This window comes from Arachis ipaensis, chromosome B02 (genome assembly GCF_000816755.2).
Source record: "Arachis ipaensis cultivar K30076 chromosome B02, Araip1.1, whole genome shotgun sequence".
Lineage (NCBI taxonomy): Eukaryota > Viridiplantae > Streptophyta > Magnoliopsida > Fabales > Fabaceae > Arachis > Arachis ipaensis.
In genome coordinates this window covers 89,127,948-89,135,012 of record NC_029786.2, presented here as the reverse complement: position 1 = coordinate 89,135,012, position 7,065 = coordinate 89,127,948, and the positions used below count along the sequence as shown (strand labels likewise).

Sequence of the window (7,065 nt, the reverse complement as noted above, 5' to 3'; positions counted from 1 at the left end):
AAAATATGCCACATGTCACTTTCTCATTATAATTGAAATCAAATCTTTCCCTCCAAAATTAAGGAATTCTCCTCTCATCCTTACTAATTTTACAACCAAAATGTGCCACATGTCACTCTCTCATTGTAATTGAAATTAAATCTTTTCCTTCTCTATACTAATTTTACAACCAAAATGTGTCACATAGCACTCCCTCGTTGCAATTGAAATCAAATCTTTCCCTTCAAAATTAAAGAGTTCTCCTCTCGTCCATCTTCTTTTCTCTATCTCTCTCATTCCTTCAACCACTTTATCTAATTTATATATCATTATTAATATCAATGACTAATTACTAATTTGACAATCAAATGTACAACATGACATTCTTTAATTGTATTAAAATTAAAATTAAAATATTAAAATTGAAATTAAAATATACCTATATTATGTATCATATATTACTATCTAATTTAATAATCAAATGTGTCACATGACACTCTCTTATTAAAATTGAGCGAAAATATTTTTTTCCAAAATTAATAAACTCCCTTCCTAAATTCTCTCATCTACCTCTCTCCATTTTTCTGTTTCTCTCTACCATTTTTACTCTATATATAATTTATATTTTATATTAGTAATACGGTCGTTACAAATCCTATATCATAACTCGGCATTACACACCATAACTCGGCAGTTACGTTATAACTCGGCGTTATACGTTACAATCAGACTCAACGGACTACATCCTGGAATAAAACTGTCTGACCAGATATTTATTACTTATTAAACCTAATAACTGCTCATTAATTCAGATAATCAACAAGAACGTAACTGACCTATCTTACTTCACCTATAAAGGTATGATGTTTTATCATCAACAAGGATACGCTGAATTCTCAGTACTAACTTCAGCATCGGAGTGTCTTTTGCAGGTACACTCTCCCTTTGTTCGTACTCTCTGTGACGTGATATCTCTTTAGACGAAGAGCTCGGATCATCCCAGCTTATAGCTCGGTGTTGAAAGCAAAAGCTCAGTGTCGACTCCCTTAGCCGAGGTCACGTCTAGGTTATCCACACAAGAACAATTGGTGCCCACAGTGGAGTCTCGAAATAAACACCCTTCTTTCTATAGGCTCCATTTTCTTCCAATGGCTTCAAACTTACCTACACCTTTGTAAACAAAGGTCATATAGTAAATCATTAAGGCCCGAAAAAGGCCGATCTATATCTATTTTTCAATTTATATCTGTTATATCTATTTTTTAATTTATATCTGTTATCTCTATTTGCCGATCTATATCTGTTATATCTATTTGTCGACCTATATTTGGTATATCTATTTGCCTATCTATATCTGTTTTTCGATCTATATCTATCATCTCTATTTTTCAATTCATATCTGGTATATCTATTTGCCAATCTATATCTATTTTTCCGATCTATATCAATCATCTCTATTTTTCAATTCATATCTAGTATATCTATTTGCCGATCTATATCTGTTTTCTGATCTATATCTGTCACCTCTATTTTTCAACTTATATCTGTTATCTCTATTTTTTTCGATCTATATCTGTCATCTCTATTTTTCAATTCATATCTGGTATATCTATTTGCCGATCTATATCTGTTTTTCTGATATATATCCGTCATCTCTATTTTTCAATTCATATCTGGTATATCTATTTTCCGATCTATATCTGTTTTTCTAATCTATATCTGTCATCTCTATTTTTTAATTTATATCTGGTATATCTATTTGCCGATTTATATCTATTTTTCTGATTTATATCTGTCATCTCTATTTTTCAATTTATATCTGTTATCTCTATTTGCTGATCTATATCTGTTATATCTATTTGCCGAGTTGTATCTGTTATATCTATTTGCTTATCTATATCTGTTTTTTTATCTATATCTGTCATCTCTATTTTTCAATTCATATATGGTATATCTATTTGCCGATCTATATCTGTTTTTCTTATCTATATCTGTCAACTCTATTTTTCAACTTATATCTGTTATCTCTATTTTTTTATCTTTATCTGTCATCTCTATTTTTCAATTCATATCTGGTATATCTATTTGCCAATCTATATCTATTTTTCTGATCTATATCTGTCATCTCTAATTTTTAATTCATATCTGGTATATCTATTTGCTGATCTATATCTGTTTTTCTGATCTATATCTGTCATCTCTATTTTTTAACTTATATCTGTTATATCTATTTGCCGATCTATATCTATTTTTCTGATCTATATCTGTCATCTCTATTTTTTAACTTAGATCTGTTATCTCTATTTTTCGATTTATATCTGTTATCTCTATTTGCTGATCTATATCAGTTATCTCTATTTGCCAATTTATATCTGATATCTCTATTTGTCGATCGATATCTATTATCTCTATTTGCCAATCTATATTTGATATCTCTATTTTCTGATCTATATCTGTCATCTCTATTTTTTTTATTTATATCTGTTATCTCTATTCTCCGATCTATATCTGATATCTCTATTTTCTGATTTATATCTGTCATTTCTATTTTTCGATTTATATATGTTATCTCTATTCTCCGATCTATATCTGATATCTCTATTTTTTATCTATACCTGTCATCTTTATTTTCCAATTTATATCAGTTATCTCTATTTGCCGATCTATATCTGTTATCTCTATTTGCCGATTTATATCTGTTATCTCTATTCTCTGATCTATATCTGATATCTCTATTTTCTTATCTATATATTTCATCTCTATTTTCCGATTTATATCTGTTATCTCTATTTGCCGATCTATATCTGTTATCTCTATTTTCTGATCTATATCTGTTTTTCTATTTTCAAATCTATATCTATTAGCTTTGCTTTCAGATTTATATCAATCATTATCTGAGCTACATCAATCATTATCAGTTCTATATCAATCATTATCAATCATTGTCAAATCTATATCAACTATCATCAGATCTATATCAACTATCTTCTAAACTATGACTATCAACTATCAACAAACTCAATCACATATCATACAAGCACAAACACTTATTCACTAACGATAATTCTTCAATTCAAAGTCGCATCGTTTACACATGCGCAATCAAAATCAATCTTCAATCAAATCACCAAATAAAGGTGAACTAACGATAATTCTTTAATTCAAAGTCGCATCGTTTATATGTAACACCCTCACTACCAGAATGTCACGCTTCCGGCTGCGCCACTCTGATAGCAAGAAGTATTACGACTACTTTATATACTTAATATTAAAATAGAAGCATGTCACTCGACACTGTATCGCTGATTTCTTTAAAAACCGAAAATAAATACTTTATCTTAAAAAAAACAAGCAGACATAGATTCATATACAAGACTTCTTACATAATATATATATATATATATATATAACATACAACTCCTATCCCTCTTACAAAATTGTAATAACAAAGACGAGGGAAGAAAATAATCTAATTAATACAACAACATATATAAACCAAACGCAGTATAACTCTCCATAATGCTTCCTCATCTGGTTCCTGAAAAGATAAAGCTGTAGGGGGTGAGAACCTAACCACATGGTCTCACTACGGAGTTTCAAAGTTGTCATAAGAAGATATTTAACAAGAAAATTATTTTCAAGCTCAGTGATTATCATTGCCTTATGAATCTTTTAAAAACCAATAGGTAATTGTTCAAAACCTTTTCAAAGAAACAATGTTCAATCTTTCAGAAATCCGAAACATTTCCTTTCTTATAAGAAAATCTCAATCAGAAACCAACCACGCAATCAAACAACACAGTTATTAATTTAGCACCAAAGTTCATTCTCAAACGTAGCACGCCAAGACAAACACAAGAAAGACAGACAAGGAAAGCACAAGTAGGTAGCAGTTACAGCAAATAGTTCAAGTAGCAGTTAAGAACAGTTTAGCAATTAGGCAAACCAAAACAAGTTCAAACCCAAGCAAAGCATACAAATGCATATGATGCATGCCTGTTCTATGGTTGATGAGGCTCATCTGTCGGTTATCCAGCCAGCCCGACAAGTCTGAATTGTCCTTAGACTGTCCCCCGACATGCATCCCCAAGAGTCTATGCATAGCTTTTTCTCAAATAATCAATATTGATCAATGGGGGTAACATTCCCGGAAATTTATATAGTGCCCGGTCACACTTACGTCGTAGGGCCAACAGAGTATCGAGTTTTCAACCTGGTACACGTGGTGACAAGCTATAGTACTTTATCGAGGGAACCTCGTATCTCAGATAAATCAAATTCATAAGCCATATGAATAATTCAAAGATCATATCTCAACATTATCAACATCATCATCATTCATCAACTCAAGTCTCATTTCCAATTTCATTCAAAACCCATGTTTCAAAGAAAATCCTCATCATCCTTCTTTCCATTCTGTTCATTAACAATTCCAATTCAAGACATAATTTCTTCTTTTAAATAAATCAATCTTAAAACATATAACGTTTAAAACCAAATCTTTTTAAATAATTACTTCAAACGAAACTTCCAATTTTATAAAATTTCGGCAGCATCTCCTCTAAAACTCGGACTTTGCCACCCTTTTCGGGTCCCAACCAAACCAAACCAAATACCTGTTAATCATTCAAATCACTTCTAGTAACAATTTTCACAACAACCACACTCAACACAAGGAAATTGCAAAATCCAGAATCCAATCAACCAATCCTATAAATCGCAATCTAAATCAGTCTCATTCAATAGCATTAATCAATAATTAAGAACTCTCGGTTTTTTCAAACAATTTCAAACCAAACCGTTCCTCAAACCTTGTTTGAACCATTTTCAAAATAGTAAATTATTCTCAATAAACAAACCGTTTTCAAATATCAGGTCCTTTCCAAATTTGTTTTAAAATCAAATTCCGATATCAAATCGGGTTCAATATCAAATCAAATTTCAATACTAAACCTTTCCTAAAATCGAATCGTTTCCAAAATTAAACTAAATGCCATTATTAAATCTCTCCCATTAATTCAAGGAAAACCACTTTAACAACATCAGTCAACTAATCAGAATATTCAGCTTTCTCAATCGATCAATCTATCAATCAAACTAATAATCTCATTCATCCAAAACAACTCTATTCAATTCATAAGACTTAGAAAATCACCAAAGATGTATTTTACGCATTAATATCGATTTATAACAACTCTGGAAAATAAAACAAGTTTAAGAAAAGCACCCCTACCTCAATTATTCGCAATCCGCATAATTAAATGCGTTGAATCCCTTTTCCCCCCGGCTCATCACAGCGGCAACCACAATCGCAGTTCCAAACCACTTTTGCAGCAACCATAGTTACTCTAATGCAATAAGAAATAACCGAAACTCAATCAAATAGCAAATAACATTGCAAAATCCTCAATAAACTATAATGAATCGCTAACAGCGAAAGTTCCAAAACAAGAAAAACTCACCGAATCAAGAGGGAAATAAAAGTTGGAGCTGTTGCAAATCCAACGGCCCTCACCAGCAAGAACGAGACCTGACAGAAATAATGGAAAGTGAAGGTGATACAGAATAGCTATGGTGGTTAATCCAATCAGCACCGAGGGCGGCGTTCGTAATTCCAGCAACAGTTTCAAACTCAATGGAATAAAAAACAGAAATGAATTCAATGGAACTGGAAATAGAGACCACTTACGATGAAAGAACGAAGCAGCAGCAATAGGAGAGGCAGCCCCCTTCTCTCCAGTCCGTGATTCCGGCGACCAGAGGCACGGCGGTCGTTCCCCAATGACAATCAGCTCCTGCGACGCAACGGCGGCGAGCCCAGTCACGGCGTCATCCCCTCCTCTTCTCCCCTCGCTCCCCTTCTCCTCCTCTTGTGCGTGATGACGACACGGCTGCGACGGCAAGGGCGGCACTGAGCGCCACGCAGCAGGGAGCGGGACACGGTCCTGAGCAACGCGGCAGTAGTGCGGCGGTGGCTCCTCTCCGACGTTCTCTTCCTTCCTCTCTGGTTTTCCCCTTCCCCATTTCCCTTTTTCTTTCCTTCGTTTCTTTCTTTTCCTGACGGGATAGAGCTGAGTTTGAGTTAGGGAGTGGCGGTGGTTAGGTTAGATTAGGAGGGGGGTTATAGTTTAATTTGATTAAAATTAGGGTTTTATTTGAGAATTTAGTGTTAGGATAAAATTCATATGAGTAATATAACAATTTTATAAAATTAAGAGTAATAGGATAATTGAAAACCTGTTTTAATCCAACACTAATATTTATTAAAAATACTATTTAATTATCAATTTACAAATTATTCTCAAATAAATAATTCTAATTCGATAACTATAGATAATATAATCAATTTTCTTTATTCATAAAAAATTAAAGTATTAATTTCTAGAATCACAATTATTTAAATCAAATCATATAAATTCTTATTATTTTACGATTCCTAAACTTTATAATTTAAATATAAAAATTACCCAATAATTATAAAATTAGATAAAATTTTTAATTTAATTATCAAAAATTGATTTAGTTAGCTTTAATAAAATAATTTCCGAAATTAAAATCTTTAATAAATAAATAAATTGAAATTAGCTCATAATAAGATTTTCCAAAAATTCTGAGTCTTACATTATACATGCGCAATCAAACTCAGTCTTCAATCAAATCACCAAACAAAGGTGAACTAACGCAATATTCTCGCCTAACCAATTCATTTTTATCAAAATCGTCTCAGCAACTATTCAAATTAACTATTTAGTTCCATGAAAAATCTTAACCGTTGCATCTATTAAATTAACGGTTCAAATTTACATTGAAAAAAAACCAAAGCCACGATCAATGACAAATACTACTACACTTTCCAATACACGTTAACTTCAAATAACGTCTGAAATTCAAAAGATTTTATTCCTTCTTTTAATAAAGCAGCTTGAACTGGGGCTCCAAGGCTAAGCCAATGGCCAAGTTATGAACTCACTCAAGCAGCCGACTTATAATTCATTAAAAGCTCAACATGCTTCATTAAAATGCATTCTCAGGCTAAGCTTGGGGGCTATGATACGATCGTTACAAATCCTATGTCATAACTTGGCA

At 32.2% G+C, this 7,065-nt stretch overlaps 1 long non-coding RNA gene across 1 annotated transcript; it reads right to left on the bottom strand.

Moving 5' to 3' along the window:
• Positions 3,432–5,501, bottom strand: LOC110267937. Its single transcript, XR_002355921.1, has 3 exons — positions 5,442–5,501; positions 5,213–5,327; positions 3,432–3,517 (listed from the first exon to the last, which is right to left on the bottom strand). It is a non-coding gene; the product is annotated as an uncharacterized LOC110267937 (long non-coding RNA).